Source organism: Dermacentor andersoni, chromosome 8 (assembly GCF_023375885.2).
Source record: "Dermacentor andersoni chromosome 8, qqDerAnde1_hic_scaffold, whole genome shotgun sequence".
Taxonomy (NCBI): domain Eukaryota; kingdom Metazoa; phylum Arthropoda; class Arachnida; order Ixodida; family Ixodidae; genus Dermacentor; species Dermacentor andersoni.
The window spans coordinates 36,252,209-36,272,965 of record NC_092821.1 but is presented as its reverse complement, the minus strand read 5'-3'; the positions used below and the strand labels follow the sequence as shown (position 1 = coordinate 36,272,965).

Sequence of the window (20,757 nt, the reverse complement as noted above, 5' to 3'; positions counted from 1 at the left end):
GGTAACAGAATTTCATTTTTGCAACAGATTGTAAACTTTGATGGAATTATGGCTCGTTTTTCGACATACTTACTATTCAAGCTGCTGCCGTTGGGCTGCTTCAGTTCGAGAGATCAGTACAAGTTAGGTTCAACATAGCATTAGCAAAAGATCGCATCACTTAGTGCGTTGTATCCGCGTTCCGATGGTGATACCTCAATTAATATATACAAGTTCAAGATTCGTTAGCACTCGCTCTAGTGGGCTGTCCTAGTGCACGAACAGAAATAAATTTTGTAAACAGGCTCCATGGTGGCTCGTTTCCGTTATAAAATTACTAGCTTATAGTAAGTAACGCTGCGAAATATCACAAAGGAAACACAGAAACTAGCGCCAACTGCCAACTTTTTTCGATGGAACCTCTAAATTAGCTGCTTGTCATATTTTGGTTTTATGTATATTGTGTGTTTTCATTTCTAGAAGCAACAGAAAGGAGGCACACATTTCTTCAGATTGTACATTTATTTCTACGATAAACTGTTAAGAAGCTTGTTGTGGGTATGGACTAAGGGCGTGTTTCTGCGGCAGCTCTCCTTCCTGAATTCCTAGGCTTTATCTGGGAATAAAAATAACAAAACAATAAAGTTTATTATGTGTTAGCCATGAAACCGGACGCTACTCAATGTAAAGAGTTAATCATTTGTGGATTTCATTGTGTGGCCAATATATACGGTACAAGATATTTAGTACTTTCTTAGGATGTCATTACGGGCGCACGTAAATAGTACATGAAATATGGTGCACGCAAGTGAACACAATAGCTAGGAGAGACAATTGCGAAGCATGTTTCACCAAGTGGCAAGCAACAACTGAGAAACCAATGACAAGAAACAAGGTTCCATTGGTTACTTTTTTTAATAAAGAAGGACGAGCACCACAATGAGCTGAAACGAAATTAGCATCCTTGATAGACTTTTCGACCAAGTGAAAAGCTTGTATGTGTGTTGCAAGTGAACTGAAAATGGTGCCACACTTGCCCACTTTGGCTTCGCCTACTTGCCGTGCAAGCTTTAGGAAAATCTGATAACCTTCGTCGTTGCTCTTTTTGTCATTTAAAATGGTTCAAAAACGACTCGTTTTAGTCTAGTCGAGCATAGTCAGATGGGGCAATTTGGGTCACGACCAAGTCAGGTTATAATAAAATTTCCCGATCGCGATTAGCTTCTTTCCGCAAGCTGTGGAAGAGCGCCAGTCACAATCGAGACATTCAGTCCCGGTGAATAAGTTTGGTTCGAAGGATGCCTTTGCCGATCAATAAATCCTATTTCATTCCTACATGATCCCGATCGAATGTGGCCCGTGGGATTGATGTATTTGAAATATGTTACATTAGTCTAAAGTCTCTTTAAACTCAGTATACGCTGCAAAAGGAATGCGTGATTTTCGCTCGAATAATTTTTTCTCTGTTGACATCAGGTATCATTATGCACCACTATCACCATTCCTCTCGTATACGTTATTTTTATTTGACCTTTGTTATAGCTTCCAGATGTTTTGATCGTATTATGACGCCTTATAAAAATAGATATGTATTTCAACCCAGCAGAAGGTACCACAGTAGGAAACCCTGAAGACAAATGCGCCCTCCGACAACTTTACTTGTGGCGCAGTAACGTAAAACCATTAAAAAAAATTTACTCGCCTTCCGGGCCCTGCGAAAGCGGATGTCCAGTAAAGCTATTGAGAACCTCCACTATAACTGAGACTGGGCAATGCAATGCTTTATTCCTTTAGCGAAATGGTAGTAATGTTAACTTAGAGTAATGGCAGTAATGGGATGATAAGTGAAGTGAAGTGAAGTTTTTTCTTATTTTCAAGGAAAAGAGGGGACCGGGACAAAAGGCGGTAAGGCCTGACGAGGCCGCGGCACCCATACAGTTGGCAGTAACAATATAAATGCAAAAAAAGAAAAAAATGTACATAGAAGGCGCGACAAATATGTCAAAACAACGCTACAATGCGCACAGTCAAGCTTAATTCGGCAAAAATACAACATGTGCAAGGTAATATGCAAGCACATAAAGTTATACACGTACAAATACAATGCGTACATGGCTGGTGAATTAAGACACGAAAACATGGAACTGCAGTAAACTATTGTTGCTTGTCCGCAACAAAAATAGAAAGAAACGTATGTATAAAGAAACGGTAGATGCATTTTCTTACATTTGAATTTCGCCTTCAATCAAACGTCGTTTCATGTTTTTCTGCGTTGGGTACTTGAAAATTTAGCTTTTGTTTATCATAACTGGTGCGTGTTCGCGGTACACGTAGTTTTACCTCACGAAGGTTGTATTTTATAGTACTGTCAGCAATAGAATACAAACTGTTTCTATGAATGTATTGTAACAGCCGTAGATAATACACTTGTTCAGCTTGTAGTATGCTATGTTCAACAAACAACGGTTGTGTACGTAATTTATGTGGTGCGCAGCAATAGCCCTCAATAGCACGCAAGGCTCTTTTTTGTAGCAGTAGTAGTTTATGGCAATTTGAAGACGTAGTCGTACCCTATACAAGATTACAATATGACAGTTTTGAGAAAAACAGTGCGTTATACATGGACACCTTTAACCAAACAGGTAAGAGTTTAGAAATCCTAAAGAGCAGACCAACAATTTTGCTTAGTTCAGAAGCAAGTTTTGAGATATGAAAAGACCAAGAGAGATTTTCATTAAACCACACACCGAGGAATTTTTGCGAAGAAACCTGACTGATTGGTGTATTATCATAATAAATCTGTATAGAATAACGTTCCACGGTGTTGATCGGCTTGAAAAGAATATATTTCGTTTTATTTATATTTAAACTAAGCTTATTTACGTGTAACTAATCACGAAGCTTCAGTAAATAAGTTTTAACCATACTTTGGAGGGTGAGTTGTGAGCGGGAGGAAAAGAAAAGATTTGTGTCGTCAGCGTACATTACCAGATCTGGAGAATTATATATATCGGCTAGGTCATTGATATATCTAATGAATAATAAAGGCCCTAGTATTGATCCCTGCGGGACACCATGAATTATTGTCTGTGTATCGGAAGAGATGTTATTTGTTCGTAGGTATTGGGACCTATTACTCAGGTAACTTTTCAACAGGTTCAGCGCAATACCGCGAACCCCGTGGCCACAAAGCTTCTTAAGGAGAGTATCATGATGTACGCTATCAAAGGCCTTGCGAAAATCTAACAATAGTAAATTTGAAAGCACGCCGCCACCCGTAGCCGTGCTGCAACAACATTAAAATCAGTTGCTAGGCTGTATCTTTCATATACGAAAGGCTAGGGGCGTCATTCCCCACGTCGCAAGCTGCCGTCTATGCGGCAACTTGTGCAGCAGTAATATTTACGGGGAAACGTATGCGAAGAGCGCTACGTGCTTCGCCTTGTTATCAAGAGCGCTTTATCATTCATTATGCGTGTGATTTAGATGATGCCGTTGTGCTCGTGCTTTACTTAAATTTAGGCTGTTCTGTATGTTGCATACATGATTCCAAAGAATATATGCACTGTTCGCTTCACTTTGCTGAGTGCTTGGAGCCTCTGCTTTACGGGGTTACGAACCACGGCTCCTGACCCTGCACTGCCACCGGGAACGGCCCACATATTTGCTGACGGATGTGAACACGAAAGATGCTGACTAACAAGAAGCTAACAGGTTCACTGTAAAACAGTTCTATTTCGTTTCGTCTACTAGCCCTCCGCGATCGGCATACAGTTTTGGGCCCAATCCCTACTTCATCTTTGTGCCACTAGACGTAACAAAAACCGTGAAAACCACGCATCTGATATATGAGCGGTCCACACAATGAATATGCAAAAAAAGAGTAATTCTTGACGATTTTCCGCCATTTGTCACTATTGTTCTTCCGATGCTAATCAAAATCTTTCGGGCTCCGCCTACTTGGCCTGTTTTTCACGAGGCATCACAAAACCTCGAAAACTCAACATGCCTAAGTGATGTGTACGGAAGAAATGTGCATTGTGATGCCGCACGATAGTGATTTTTTTCAGAATAACTTACTAAGAACTTTCAAAAGGAATAAAAGGTGCCTGCCCGCCGATTGCTCTCGCACTGGATACTCGGTGATGCCGAGGAGAATGATGTTCTATGCGTATATGAAAAAATTGCACGCGACCCTAATTTTTTACATAGGTGTCTCTTAGTGGCACTGGAACCTCGGCGTTTGGGTCCTTTAGTCTAACTTTAGGCGAAGGCGAAGCATCAACCGGGCTTGCAAGCAACTGCATTCAATTTATTAGCCAGTTAAATCTCATGCCATCTTCTTGTGTGTAGCGCATTAGTGACGTCATTGCTTCCGCTTTCTACTTCCCAGTTTCCAGGAGTTTCGCCAAAGTCGAGAACGCTTGACGGGTCTGTAAAGTCTACAATTGTGTGCTTTTAGGTGTGGAAATCAGTGATTTCTAATTCCAATAACTCCAGAAGCATCAGTAACTCAGCTTGTAAATAAACCTGTGCTCTGATATCATACCTACAATGAAAATCATGAATTTTGTAGTGTACTATATTTTCTATTTCTTTGGATTTACTTTCAGTTTCATCCCCGGTTGTCTGTGATTTCTATTTATTTCTATTTATTCCAGGAACACCAGAAACTCAACTTGTAACTAATGCTCTGATACCAGATCTATGATGAAATACATGAATCTTGTAGTGTACCCTATTTTTTATTTTTTTCAATTTCCTCCCCGGTCTTCTCGTTGATTTCTAAGTAATTCTCATTATTCCAGACACTTCAGTAATTCAACTCGTTACTAAACTAATGCTCTAAAATGAAATCTATAACGAAACCCACAAATTTTGTAGTGTACTATTTTTTGCTATCTTTTGCTGAGTTATTTTGGATTTTTTCTTCCGTCGTCACAGGAAGTGAAACGGAAGTGCAGCGAAAGAAACAAAAGTATCTCTCGATGCTTGTGTCCCTAAAAAATTGGTTGGCCGTATCATGTTGCTGAGCCATTTTTGGGCTTGCATACAACATCGCTCTGCCAAACTCTTCTTCCCTAGGGATCCGTTATATCGCCATTTCAGAGGGGCCTTCTTAATAGACTGTTTTGGTATAGCTTAAAACGCTTGAGGTAGCGTTTGTGTGGTCCACACGTGAAGCTATTCGACAGAGTTTTGGTGTAGCGTAAAACAACGAGACGCCGCAAAACGCACAACTTCCCTGCGCCGTCTAGGTGCCAGTAGTCAAAGCTCCAAATCTGATTCAATGGCTATCTAGTTAAGAACAGTCAAGGGTGCATTATGAGACAGTAGACAGTTTAAAAATAGACTTTATGGCCTTACGTGCGTTCCTTCAAGCCTTTTAGTTTAAGGTGGTAGGCCACCTTAATAGTCAATTTTGTTTGCCGAAAATTGGTTTTCCTGTTCTTGTATTTTATGTATACCCAAACATTCTCTAACAGGGTGCGAAAAATGGCAACCATTTCACGCTGTGAATATAGAATGGCAGCGAAAGCTGACGACAGTCAAAGCTCTCAAACGAAAAGCGAAGTACTTCCACTGCCATTCCATCTTCACAGAGTGGAATGATTGTCATATTTGCGTTGAGAGTCTGGCGTCGTTGCTCCTTCGGGGGGGGGGGGGGGGGGGGGCAGGCTAGGAATTGTCGTTTTTGTTCAGCATCGCGGGAACGTTCTTCGTCGGTGGTCGTTTTGCGCCGGCTCTGTTTCCATTCTCGTTGCTGCTCCCTCCGGCGTTCCTCGTGTGCATGTTGTTCTTCGGGTGTAGGATCTATAGGTCCCCGCCCCTTCGGTAACGCAGCTGTTTTTAGCGCGGCACCTCTCCTGCTTATATACTGCGATAACTATGACGTCACGCTATTGTTGACGGCGAGCGTTCGAATCTGTCCCGCATTTAACATCTGCGCCTCCGCACTGCCCCCGTACGTCTTTCTTTTTCTGTTGCCGGACGCCCAAAAAAAAGAACTACGGAAGGTTAGTCATATACAGCTTTCGCTGTAAAAAAATTATTTCTATGATCATTAGTTTGGGAGTTACAGTGAGTTTTCCAACCCATTCCTACGTATTGTGATAAAAGTGTACTATTTCTTCAATAGACGTATTATTCAAAATATTTTTTTTTATATTTTACGCTGCCGCCCAGCACCCAGACGAGCAAAACAAGACTCTAGTGCATCTTATGGGGGCTCCAGTTTTGATGCTGCTGCGTTATAGGCTTGTGTGTTGTTTTTACATCTTTCACATGGCTCGAACATTTGTTTACGTTTTTCTCAAAACAATATTTTCCTCCACCTCATGTTGCGAAATAGTTTCTCACTCAGTCGCAATAGTTTCTCACTCAGTCCTCGTTGGCGTAACGGGGTCCAAACGTAAACACGGTCACCGGGCTGGTACTCGACGAAGCGTCGTCGGAGGTTGTAGTGTCGGCTGTCGGTACGCTGCTAGTTCTTGATCCGTAAGCGGGCGAGCTGTCGGGCTTCTTCGGCACGCTGGGGATAGCGACGTCAAGATTCTCTTCGTCAGTGACGTGCAGCAGCACGGCGTCGAGCGTCGTCGTGGGGTTCCTACCGTAAACCAGCTTAAATGGCGTGATCTGTGTTGTTTCTTGCACCGCCATGTTGTAAGCGAATGTTACGTACGGCAGGACGGCATCCCAGGTCTTGTGTTCGACGTCGACGTACATTGCCAGCATGCCGGCGAGGTTCTTATTCAGGCACTCCGTAAGACCATTCGTCTGTAGATGGTAGGCAGTTGCCCTCCTGTGTCTTGTCTGACTGTACTGCAGAATAGCTTTGGTGAGCTCCGCTGTAAAGGCCGTTCCTCTGTCGGTGATGAGGACTTCTGGGGCTCCATGTCGCAGCAGGATGTTCTCTACAAAGAATTTTGCCACTTCGGTTGCGCTACCTTGCCGCAGTGCTTTTGTTGCAGTGAAGCGGGTGGGGTAGTGCATCGCCACGACGATCCACATATTTACGGTTGCTGACGTCGGAAAGGGTCCCAACAATTCCATACCGATCTGCTGAAATGGTCGGCAAGGAGGCTTGATTGGCTGTAGTAATCCCGCTGGCCTTGTCGGTGGTGTCTTGCGTCGTTGACAGTCTCGGCATGTTCTTACATAACGGGCCACGTCGGCGGTCAGGCGCGGCCAATAATACCTTTCCTGTATCCTCGATATTGTCCGGGAGAACTCGAGGTGTCCAGTGGTCGGATCGTCATGTACGGCGTGCAATACTTCTGGACGCAGCCTTGAGGGAACAAGAAGGTAACCAGCCGTGGTTGCTCAGTGGCTATGGTGTTGGGCTGCCGAGCACGAGGTCGCGGGATCGAATCCCGGCTACGGCGGCCGCATTTCGATGGGGGCGAAATGCGAAAACACCCGTGTACTTAGATTTGGGTGCACGTTAAAGAACCCCAGGTGGTCGAAATTTCCGGAGTCCTCCACTACGGCGTGCCTCATAATCAGAAAGTGGTTTTGGCACGTAAAACCCCATAATTCAATTCAACAAGAAGGTAGTTGGTGCGGACTGCTGACAAGTTCTTCTTTACGAGTAGGGTATTTTGAAGGGAGAACCAATACAATCCTTGCCTGAATGCCCTAGGGACAACGTTGGTGTGCCTTTCCAAATGTTTGAGGTGGTTTTTCAGCTCCGGGTCTGCTCGTTGCTGTTCAGCGAAGTCTTCCGCGCTTAATATGCCAAGGAAGGCGTCGTCATCCTCGTCATCTTGCGGCGGCGAGTCAATGGGGGCGCATGATAGGCAATCAGCATCAGAGTGTTTTCGTCCGGACTGGTAGGTTACAGTGATGTTCTTGCAGTCTTAGGTTCCACCGCGCCAGCCGTCCTGAAGGGTCCTTTAAATTCTCTAACCAACACAAGGCGTGATGGTCGCTGACGACTTTGAATAGCCGGCCGTATAGGTAAGGGCGGAATTTCGCTGTAGCCCAAACGATGGCGAGGCATTTCATCTCGGTTGTAGAATAATTGCCTCAGACTTTTGACAACGACCGGTTAGCGTAAGCTACCACGCGTTCAAGAGCGTCTTTTCTCTGGACTAGGACGGCACCGAGGCTACCGCCCAGCACCCAGACGAACAAAACTAGACTCTAGTGCATCTCATGGGGGCTCCAGTTTTGATGCTGGTGCGTCGTAGGCTTGTGTGTTGTTTTTACATCTTTCACATGGTTCGAACATTCGTTTACGTTTTTCTCAAAACAAGATTTTGCTCGACCTCATGTTGTGCAAACTTTGATAACTTTTTATAAATACTTTATTATGAAATTTTGCACACTCATTCCTGACACAGAGATAGGTTCAAACAACGAGAACAAAAGTATTTGGTGTAAAACTTTTGCATTTACTCTCATTTTGCAAATAAAGCTGGTTAAATTTGGCAATGTTTCTCACATTGCTTCGTTTTCTTCACCTTACTTTTTTCAAATATTTATCACATTGCATTTATCCCAGTTCATTGCATAGGTCCCACACTTAGCTGCATAAATGCCAAAGGTTTACTCTATTCAGAAATTCATTAGTTACGTATCACTGCGGACGCGACTATCAAGTTTACCATACTTTATGACAAAAATTACCATCCAAAAATTTAAATCAACCATTTTCAGCGCTTTTAATAGTTTGTAGAGACTGTCCCTCACCATACGTTGGCCCTGCTACTGAGAAATCCAATTACCTCGCCTCGCCTTCACGTGGGAGTCATTGACGGCTGCTCTTTCTTGGAAGTTGCTGCCCGACTGGGGCGCCACCACAGCCGCTCGGCAAACCTGCTTGTAGTGTGGCATAAAGCCAGTCGACTCTCCGTTCTCCACCTGCCAAAACTTGTATTACTTGCCTTCGCTAAACCGCGCTCCCAACAAATGGTGACCCAGGACATTTACGTTTCCTTTTTCGAACACTGCCATGGACGATGCTGCTCCTACTCTTGTTCACAGAGAACATGCCACGATTACGTCTCCTGTCATTGCCCCAGAGTTTCAGCTTCACACAAAGCCCCGAAAGGATGCGCTTCCCATGAATTACAAGGTGACGCATTATATTACCAGCACCGGGCCATCTGCCGCCGCACAGTCAAGGAGGCTCGCTTGACGGAAATTGGAAGTTGCCCGCCGTGAGTTCTAGCACAAGCTTCATCATCATCATCATCATCATCATCATCAGCCTGGTTACGCCCACTGCAGGGCAAAGGCCTCTCCCATACTTCTCCAATTGCCCCGGTCATGTGCTAATTGTGGCCATGTTGACCCTCCAAACTTCCTAATCTCATCTGCCCACCTAACTTTCTGTCGCCCCCTGCTACGCTTCCCTTCCCTCGGAATCCAGTCCGTAACCCTTAATGACCATCGGTTATCTTCCCTCCTCATTACATGTCCTGCCCATGCCCATTTCTTTTTCTTGATTTCAACTAAGATGTCATTAACGCGCGTTTGTTCCCTCACCCAATCTGCTCTTTTCTTATCCCTTAATGTTACACCTATCATTCTTCTTTCCATAGCCCGTTGCGTCGTCCTCAATTTAAGTAGAACCCTTTTCGTAAGCCTCCAAGTTTCTGCCCCGTACGTGAGTACTGGTAAGACACAGCTGTTATAAACTTTTCTCTTGAGGGATAATGGCAACCTGCTGTTCATGATCTCAGAATGCCTGCCAAACGCACCCCAGCCCATTCTTATTCTTCTGATTATTTCACTCTCATGATCCGGATCAGCAGTCACTACCTGTCCTAAGTAGATGTATTCCCTTACCACTTCCAGTGCCTCGCTACCTATCGTAAACTGCTGTTCCCTTCCGAGACTGTTAAACATTACTTTAGTTTTCTGCAGATTAATTTTTAGTCCCACCCTTCTGCTCTGCCTCTCCAGGTCAGTGAGCATGCATTGCAGTTGGTCCCCTGAGTTACTAAGCAAGGCAATATCATCAGCGAAGCGCAAGTTACTAAGGTATTCTCCATTTACTCTTATCCCCAATTCTTCCCAATCCAGGTCTCTGAATACCTCCTGTAAACATGCTGTGAATAGCATTGGAGAGATCGTATCTCCCTGCCTGACGCCTTTCTTTATAGGGATTTTGTTGCTTTCTTTATGGAGGACTACAGTGGCTGTGGAGCCGCTATAGATATCTTTCAGTATTTTTACGTACGGCTCGTCTACACCCTGATTCCGCAATGCCTCCATGACTGCCGAGGTTTCGACTGAATCAAACGCTTTCTCATAATCAATGAAAGCTACATATAGTGGTTGGTTATATTCCGCACATTTCTCTATCACCTGATTGATAGTGTGAATATGATCTATTGTTGAGTAGCCTTTACGGAATCCTGCCTGGTCCTTTGGTTGACGAAAGTCTAAGGTGTTCCTGATTCTATTTGCAATTACCTTAGTAAATACTTTGTAGGCAACGGACAGTAAGCTGATCGGTCTATAATTTTTCAAGTCTTTGGCGTCCCCTTTCTTATGGATTAGGATTATGTTAGCGTTCTTCCAAGATTCCGGTACGCTCGAGGTCATGAGGCATTGTGTATACAGGGTGGCCAGTTTTTCTAGAACAATCTGCCCACCGTCCTTCAACAAATCTGCTGTTACCTGATCCTCCCCAGCTGCCTTCCCCCTTTGCATAGCTCCCAAGGCTTTCCTTACTTCCTCCGGCGTTACTTGTGGGATTTCGAATTCCTCTAGACTATTCTCTCTGCTATTATCATCGTGGGTTCCACTCGTACTGTATAAATCTCTATAGAACTCCTCAGCCACCTGAACTATCTCATCCATATTAGTAATGATATTGCCGGCTTTGTCTCTTAACGCATACATCTGATTCTTGCCAATTCCTAGTTTCTTCTTCTCTGCTTTTAGGCTTCCTCCGTTCCTGAGAGCTTGTTCAATTCTATCCATATTATACTTCCTTATGTCAGCTGTCTTACGCTTGTTGATTAACTTCGAAAGTTCTGCCAGTTCTGTTCTGGCTGTAGGGTTAGAGGCTTTCATACCTTGGCGTTTCTTGATCAGATCTTTCGTCTCCTGCGAGAGCTTACTGGTATCCTGTCTAACAGAGTTACCGCCGACTTCTATTGCACATTCCTTAATGATGCCCACAAGATTGTCGTTCATTGCTTCAACACTAATTTCCTCTTCCTGAGTTAAGGCCGAATACCTGTTCTGTAGCTTGATCTGGAAGTCCTCTATTTTCCCTCTTACCGCTAACTCATTGATCGGCTTCTTATGTACCAGTTTCTTCCGTTCCCTCCTCAAGTCTAGGCTAATTCGAGTTCTTACCATCCTGTGGTCACTGCAGCGCACCTTACCAAGCACGTCCACATCTTGTATGATGCCAGGGTTAGCGCAGAGTATGAAGTCTATTTCATTTCTAGTCTCGCCGTTCGGGCTTCTCCACGTCCACTTTCGGCTATCCCGCTTGCGGAAGAAGGTATTCATTATCCGCATATTATTCTGTTCCGCAAACTCTACTAGTAACTCTCCCCTGCTATTCCTAGTGCCTATGCCGTATTCCCCCACTGCCTTGTCTCCAGCCTGCTTCTTGCCTACTTTGGCATTGAAATCGCCCATCAGTATAGTGTATTTTGTTTTCACTCTACCCATCGCCGATTCCACGTCTTCATAGAAGCTTTCGACTTCCTGGTCATCATGACTGGATGTAGGGGCGTAGACCTGTACAACCTTCATTTTGTACCTCTTATTAAGTTTCAGAACAAGACATGCCACCCTCTCGTTAATGCTATAGAATTCCTGTATGTTACCAGCTATATTCTTATTAATCAGGAATCCGACTCCTAGTTCTCGTCTCTCCGCTAAGCCCCGGTAGCACAGGACGTGCCCGCTTCTGAGCACTGTATATGCTTCTTTTGGCCTCCTAACTTCACTGAGCCCTATTATATCCCATTTACTGCCCTCTAATTCTTCCAGTAGCACTGCTAGACTCGCCTCACTAGATAACGTTCTAGCGTTAAACGTTGCCAGGTTCATATTCCAATGGCGGCCTGTCCGGAGCCAGGGATTCTTAGCACCCTCTGCAGCGTCGCAGGTCTGACCGCCGCCGTGGTCAGTTGCTTCGCAGCTGCTGGGGACTGAGGGCCGGGGTTTGATTGGTGTGTTCATATAGGAGGTTGTGGCCAAGTACTGCACCAGGGTGGCCAATCCTGCTCTGGTGAGGGAGTGCGTTACCGGTTCTGGTCACCGGGATCAGGCCACACTCCAGGCCTGTTTACGCAATTTTATCAACACGCGGATTTTTTTTTTTTTTTTAATCCGGTGGAAAATTGCGCGGCACCGGGATTCGAACCACGGACCTCTTGCACGCGAGGCGGGTGTTCTACCTCTACGCCACCGCTGCACCTTTTTTGCGCACAAGCTTCAGCTTGGGGTTATTTGTCCTTCGTCCAGCAATTCACCTTCGCCTCTCCATCTGGTTAGAGAGCAGGACCCTGGTGATGGCGGCCTTGTAGTGATTACTGAACTGTGAATGCCATCACTACTGCAGATCAATATCCCCTTCACCACATACGGGATTTCGGCGCTCGTCTCCCAGGCACGCAAGCATACCGCAAGATCATTTTAATGAGCGCGTACCACCGAATTCCTGTCGAACCCAGCGACACTCCGAAGACAGGAATTACAACTCCATTTAGTAGCCTAATTGAGCTTGTCCGTATGCCTTAAGATTCAACGAACGCGGCGAAAACTTTTCAAAGCTTCATGTATCACGTGGATTTTCGTCTACCTTGACGACATTCTTGCTGCAAGTCGCACAGACGGAGACCACAAGGAGCATGTTCGCCTTCTGTTTGAGCGACTGAATGAACACTACCCGGTGCTAAATCACAGAAATGCATTTTCTAAGTTGAAGCCCTGAAATTTCTCGGCCTTCGCATAAAACCCCAAGTGTCAAAGCCACTGGAATGACGGGTACGTGCCAGTCGGCGACTTCCCTTCTTCAACCGCCTTGCGAAAGTTGTGCGTGTTTCTGGGCAGGAGGAGGAGGAGGAATAAACTTTATTTTAGGACAGCAGATTTGAGACCTAGGCCTCTCTACCTAGATAGCGGCCTCGAGCGCTTGGGCCCTGGCGGCATCTTGGGCCTGTTGGATTACCCTAAGTTGGTACAGCTGAGTAACCCGGTCTCCAACTGCTCTCTGGTCTTCTGTATATTATTCTGTGTGGGTGTCCGAGGACAAGCCCAAGCCATATGTTGTAGGTCCGCTCTTTCTTGACAGAATCACCATCTATTTCTGTAAAGCGACAGGTAGTAGGTGTGGGAGGCCATCGGGTTTGGACATGTATTTGTTTCTGGGGCTTATAAATTGTCACAGGCGATTCATGCCATCCTGTGTGCTAGTGCTTCAGCCACTTACCGACCTGCTGCGTGGCTACACCAAAACACTACTTAGCTTTCACTGGTCGTCAGAGCCCGTACTCTCCTTCCAGGAATCCAAAATGCGGTTGGCGAGTGCAGTGTTGCTCATTCATCGGTTGGCCGAGGCCTCAACTCGCCTTATGGCAAACACGTCGACTACGCCAGTAGGTGCAGTACAGCAGCAGTACGATGACATAGACTGCAAACTGCTCGGCTTCTTCTCAAAGGGCCTCGAACCTACAGAAGCTCGCTACAGCACCTTCGGTGAGGGAGTTTTCGGCCATTTGATGCGCTGTCAAGCATTTCGTTTTTTTTTCTTGAAGTTTGTAGCTTTTACATTCTAACCGACCACAAGTGTCATATTCAAGAACAACAGTTCCTCGTACTCAGAACGTGAGTTTCGGCGACTTTCCTTTACCTCCAAATTTTTTACTGACATCCTCCATATCCCTGGGACTGAAAATCAGGCAGCTGACGCCCTGTCGCGGATCCGCGATGTGCCTGCTGGCCCTGTGGATGTTGAAACACTAGCCTCTTCACAGCAAAGTGACCCCGAGCTGCGCCAATTGCAGGAGAAAGGCTCGTCACTACAGCTTGCGGAGGTGCCGCTTCCCTCACAACATCATTGGTCACGTGCGACACATCCAAGACAACTCGCCCCCTCGTGCCCCTTCAGTTTCGTCTGCCAATATTCAATAGACTGTACGGGCGGAGCTATCCCGGCATCAGAGCGACACCGAGGCTTAGATCACTTCGTGTTTCCAGGGGTCAATAAAGATGTTCGAAGATGGGCATGAAGCTACCAAGCATGTTAAGCCGTGAAAGTGACCCGGCACACGCGGTCAGTGGTGCAGCCGTTTCGATCACGTGCATTTGGGCTTGGTGGGGCTTCTTCCGCCCTTCCAAGGTTTCAGGTGCCTCCTCACGTGTGTCGACCGGTACTCAAGGTTGCCTGAAGCGACGCCTCTACACGACATCACAGCCGAAAGAGTGGCGGAAGCATTTGTTGCTGCGTGAGTTCCGCGGTACGGTTGCCCTTTCCGAACCACTACTGACCGAGGCCGACAATTCCTAAGCTCGGTTTTTCTGCGCTCGCGAGGCTGCTTGGTACGCGGTTTCATAATACCACGGCTCACCGCCAACAGAGCAACGGCAGCTTCGAGCGTCTTTACCAACAACTGAAGGCGCCAATGGCCGTCACGTTTGACAGACAGCACTGGGGGGAAAGGCTACCCCATTACTACTGGGGCTGCGAACGACAATCAAGGATGACCTCGGAATCGTCCCAGCTGAGATGCTCTATGGATCAACACTCTACGTTCCAGGCCAGTTTCTCAACAATCAGCTGCCGCGCAGCGCTTAGCGAGGCTGCATTTCTGGCTCGATCAGCTTCGACCTACATCCCATGTATCGTGCGTGTGCTGCCCGTGTGTAGTCTTCCGACAATGGACGCAACCACGCACGTCTCCTGTCTTGGCTCCTGTCTATGCCATTGACTCCTGTCTATGCTATCCTCCTTCCTCGCGTGGTTTCGTGTTCAGAGAAAACTTTGAAGATTAACGATTGGCGACTGCGGGAAACGAGCCTATCTTGAACATTAACGCTTCATTCCTCCTGTCATAAGCACCTAAGCCTCCGTAATTCTAGGGGGAGCTCTTGTAGCAACCTCCGAGCACTATACGTGGTGCGCGCTTTTGGGAAATCCTTTTACCTCGCCTTGCCTCCACATCGGGGTCATTACCCACTGCTGTTTTTTTGGAAGTGAGGTGTGTGCCTGACTTGGGCGTTACCACACCCTGTCGGCAAAAACCTGCTTTTACTTCGGAATAAAGGCAGTCGACTTCCCGTTCTCAACCCGTCAAAAAGTATATTGCTTGCCTCCGCAACATCAAGAAGTCACCAAGGTCATAAGGTTAATAGACACATGCTTATTTAGGAAAAGAAAAAGGTATTTTAATCCTAGCTTCAAATTTAAAGAATTGTTGTTGTTGTTGTTGTTGTTGTTGTTTGTTGCGGCCTACCACCTTTACGTACGGCAACGAAAACCTAAGAAAGACATTCCACGACAGGGCGCCCTCTACAATTCATTACACTCCAGAGAACCCAGACAACCCATTAGCAATCATTGTGTTGTTGCTAGGGAGACGCGTCTCGTCAGCCCTAGGGACGCCAGAGTCACCGAGCGTTCTCAGAAACTGGACGCACTATGCGCTCTTAACTAGCGTTTCAAGTTAGTTTATTGAAAGTGAATGCTCTTTTCTATAATTATTGGTGATGTACGAGAGCTAAAGTGCAGCCATCCCTAGAATCAGCGGTGAAGCGGGAGCCATTGGTTCGGCAATGTTGGGCAACGCTGTTTCTATGCGTCCGTACTTTGCGAGCGTTAGCGTCTCCTGCAGAATTCCGAAAATAATGGAGGCACGCTACGCCTAAAGTTGCTGCAGGAGTTAATGAGATATGATATACGTACCTTTCGTTCTATAAATTTTGCGTACAACTCCTTGATCTGTTTTCTCTTCCTGAAAACGTTTCTATCTGCCTTGTACCACTACCCATGGCTGTGACGCATCCGGTTGTATCAATCTCTTCCCTGGATTTTCTCCGCCCTTGCTTCAAACGTATGTCGCTTATTTCGATCACTGACCCATTGATGCTTCCGTACATTATAAATGCAAGCGCTTTTGGAAAGTGTGCTTTCCCTACGGGTTTTACTATGAGAATACGTTTGCATTTGATTAGGATGTGCTGAGTGGTTTCGGAATATTTGCTAAAAGCAGACATAAATTATTGTATGGCGAAACGTCTGCTCTGGAATGTTTTTGTCCTTGGACAACCAGCTAGAGCCTCAAATACCAAGGCACTGCCGTTTGTGTTATCGTGAAGTTTTTCCCTTCTAATTTCTTCCTTTCCTGAGAACACTCACGCCATCGAACGGCGGCGCCCTGAAGCCTGCTCATGGCTTCCGAAATGCATGCGCGCTCTTGCGTTCAAACGGTAAGAAACCTGTCATGCGGCAGCCGGGTTCCTCCCTGGCGATTCTTTCTAAACACGCTGTGCCATCTGGTGGCGCTGTCGAGAAGCATGGCGCGTCGGTGTCGGCGAACACTGACAATTGTTCTCTCGCTTGCCCTACACTCAGTGGCACGTACTCTGTGAACCAAGTTGTCGATAGGTTCATTGAAGGGCGTCCGTAACCAGGGCTTTTATTTGCGACAGAGCCTGCTAATGCGTCGGGTTGCTTTCTTTCAGGAACTGTTGTGACGTAGCTTCGACTCAGCTCGGCATCGTAGAAATTTAAGGGATATTTTTGGTCATTTAAAGGGCACATTGCCAATCGCACACACCTAGTTACTCAAGTTGGTGTGATAGACGTTCAATGAAAAGCGGCACAGAATTACTGACACATACCGAGTGGTCCAGGTTCATGGCAGAGAGTTTCATTGAAGAGCGGTAAGTACAGTCGCACATTTACAATGGCCCATGTTGGCCGGAATGAGCTTACACGACATATGTAAACATTTTCACAAAGTCAGCGACTCAAGTCAGACCGGCGCTTTTTTTTATTCCTGTTCCTTCAGCACGGCCAGCTCAATGATTTAACCATTCTACTACAGTGTAAGCCGTTTAATTAATTTAATTGAACCATTCACTACACGGTAAGCCGGGTTTGCCGGAAAACCGGTGCGTACATATATACACAATGGAAACATACCTAGATGGAAGCACACAGACACATACGTAGTTATATGCTTGGCGTGAAATGCGTGAAATGCCCAAAGAATGCTGACACATTGATATCACATCGTGACTTTGCACTGCCAAGACTAAATATTTACATGCCAATCACGCCACTATTACATTGTCAAAAACACAATTTAAGATACAGAAATTACCCACGGTGCTGGCCAAGTCACTTCGACGTTGCCAGGGCAAGTCAGAGAACCTGTCATATAATCCCGGTCGTGGCAGCCTCATATGGATAAGAGTGAAGGGATAAAACGCCGTTCACTAGGTGCATCATGATTAGGTTAGATCATAAGTGTACGTTAAAGTACCTCAATTAGCGAAAATTCTTGCGGTTGTTCCCACTACGACTTGCCTCAGAATCATATCGTAGTTTTGGTGCCTCATACCCAAGCATTTGAATAATTTAAATTTTAATGCGACTTGCAATGCTGTATAGGCGAAAGTGATCATTTTGCCTTCGCTTATGCTACATTGCATGCAAGAGCAAGAGCAGTATAAGTGCGTCTTTTTACTTAGTGTTGGCAAGAAAAATGCACGTGTTTGCGTTCTTGTGATAAATGGCTACATGCTCATTACTTTCCATGACAGTTATAGGAAGGTTTCCTCAATGCACAATATGATTCTAAAAGACGAAGTTTTTTTTTTTTTCTTAAGGTGTCTGAAAGCGTGATAATACCAACATGCCGGCAGTGAGAGACCGTTGGTAAGTTCCAACGGTCTCCGTACCCAGTCCGCGTGGAAACACGGAAGGCAAATCCTTTGAAAACTCCTTTGAAAACTATATACAGCGTTAAATGCGCACTAGAATGTGCCTCTGGTAAGAAGGCTTTGCTCTGTGCTTTTTCAAGCTTACTCAAGATGGAATGAAATGTACGAGTGGTACTTAAAGCCGACAAGTAGTACTCACTGCAGTCTTCAAGCTTGACGCATTTCATGTCTCTCCTCCGAAACGTGCCATCTACGCAGCCGCAAGGCAGGCCTCCGGAAGCAGCTTGTGGGTTAAGACGGCACTTTGCCCTAAAGCCTCCAGGGCAGGCGTCTTCACTTGTTGTGAAATTGCGGCATGCTTTTAGCTTCTCATGCTGTCGCCCTTTGCAACCTGAACAGCCGAAAAACAAAAATAATTACGCTATCTCGAAAATTCCTTACGTCAAATGCGATATTGTGACGTAGTAGTGACGGCGAAGAAGGCAGCAAAACTGTCACTATAGAAGCTAGCGTTTATTCGGCGAACTTGTGCCCTCAGAAGCAGGCTACACTCAAAGAACAACGGTAGTGGCAAACACACTCGGCGATCGTCGAAAATATGGTCTGCGGATCAGGCCAATGTGGTCTGCGGGTCAGAGTAATCGCTGGGACCCGCGTGCCTTCCACAAAGTTCTACATTATTCGCGTCGCGCACACATGCGATCAGATTAAACAAGATTCGGTCACAGACAGCGGATGGAAGCATCGATAACATTCCAGAAATTTCGCATACATGCAGGCGCATCCTGCGCTGTGCGATAACATTTGTTAGGCGGTGAAACGTGCCGCCCAATAAAGACAAACAAGTACACGTGTCAATACGTTATTTCTGCAACGTCCATTCTGAGGCAAAATTTGTAGCACAAAAGAATGACAAGGAAAACGGACGGATGGTGATTATGGAAGATCGGTGGTTGCAGAGGAGTTCAGTGTGCAGTAGGTATTTTTTTCGGTTCTGGTATTGCTTTATAATAAGTGTTGGCCCAAAATATTCGTAGCGTTCAGTTACTTGTAGGGAATTTTGCATACGTGAGGCAAGTACTAGACTCTGGGCACTCTTTGCGGCCTTGACGCCATAGTATTGTAACTATTTTTTCTATGCTCAAGCTGTAACTGGAGGAACGAAGAGCATGGGAAACTCTGCCCTTCGTCATGTTTACATTTCTACATTGTTTCCGAGAGACATTATTTCTATCAGGTCGCCTGGTTCCGGTTTCTTAGAAGGAATTTCCAGCCTGCGAGGAGGTTGGTAGTTTATTATTTTATATATTCATTTTCAACACCTCGTGTATTGGCGAAGCGGCCGATTGCATAAAGCCCAAGCGAACTTAGTTGGCAAGCTGAATTCCTCGCAAATGCCTGTCACACTAGGACTCGATGTTATTGGTCGCGCCGGACTCGCTGTTGACATGACACAATGTAATCTAAAGACACGATCTGCCATCTTGTCAGCCGACTGTCGTCGTGCTGGCGTAGGTGTCGTGTTAATGTGTCTGGTCCTTTGTTGTGACACACCGTGTCGGCTGGCCGGACTGTCAAATCTTGCCTGACATACGTTTCCTGGGTGCATAGAATCTTAATGAGTCTTGTGTGAAACATTATTTGCCTCATACCACAAAACATTCCTGTAAGTAACTGTTGACTAAAGAATGCCAGCATGAAAATAAATAGCTTGTCCTATAGTGAATCCCCCTTTAGATTTTGATTCGCTCCCATAGAGGGGTGGCAAACATGTACCCTCCTCCTGACAGCAATTTTCAGTGAGTGCAAAAGCACCATAATTTTACTACCGACTCACGGAACAATTTTACATCAATGGACGCTTTCGCTTTTCATTTTTTCATCTGGAACACCACCCCCATCGCTCGTGGGCCCATAAAGCGGTGAAGACGCTTCTGTGCTTATTGAGGACGACGGGGCTGTTGGAGAAGTATGGGAGAGGCCTTTGTCCTGCAGTGGGCGTAACCAGGCTGATGATGATGATGAGGAGGAGGAGGAGGAGGAGGATGACGACGACGGGCTTGTGTGAACGTCTGTGACTATAATTGCAATTTCTATTAAACCACAAGTGTCAGCAAACTCACCGCTAATTTCCTTCTTTCCTTCCCTCATCTCTCTCCCTGTCATCTTTGTTTTCCTCTTTCCCATTCCCCCGGTGTAGAGTAGCCAACCCGACGTTGTTCTGGTTAGCCTCCCTGCCTTCTGCTTTTCTCTTTCCTCCTACTTGTTTGACATGTGGATGTTTTGACATTTGTCGTAGTTAATTATTTTTTCGTGCCTCCATGCCAACGTCACTTCTTTGAACTACGTATACCTTAGCCTGGTTCATGGACAGGAATGAAGCAAGCCAGTTCTCCGTATAGCAATGAGCAGTTATAATGAGCGGACAATTTCTCGCGGAGAACAACAAGCCTGTATTAGTCAGTGTAAGAATATTTGATTCTGCACACCCATAAATGAAGTTTCGTAATCTGCATACAAAATTGGGAAACAAGTCACTGTGACAAGATGAGCCACGCTACTTCTAAACATACGTCCGGATACAAAATGCCGAACGTAGAAATACATATAAACAAAACATTATGTTACGCACAACAAGGAGAAGTTCTGCCTTTATTTATATATCCCTGTTTCTACCCGCCGCGGTAGCTTAGCGGCCATAGTGGTGTTGCGCTGCTAAACACGGAGCCAAGGGATCAAATTCCGGCCCGGTGGCCGCATTTCGATGGGGGCGAGATACAAGAACGCCCGTGTCTCGCGCGTTTCTGTCACGTTGAAGATACGCTCGTGGTTAAAATTACTCTGGCGCACCTCACTACAGAGTGCGTCATAATCAAATTGTTTTGGCATGTGAAATCCAATAGTTATTCA

General features: G+C 45.7%; 1 long non-coding RNA gene across 1 annotated transcript in view; it reads right to left on the bottom strand.

Moving 5' to 3' along the window:
* Window positions 1–482: 482 nt before the first annotated feature.
* LOC129384801 (uncharacterized) overlaps window positions 483–20,757 on the bottom strand; it is a 37,504-nt gene continuing 17,229 nt past the window's right edge. The window contains exons 2-3 of the long non-coding RNA XR_011896264.1: window positions 18,047–18,238; window positions 483–595 (exon numbers count right to left, since the gene is read on the bottom strand). This is a non-coding gene — a long non-coding RNA (uncharacterized lncRNA). The remainder of the gene's footprint in view (window positions 596–18,046; window positions 18,239–20,757) is intronic.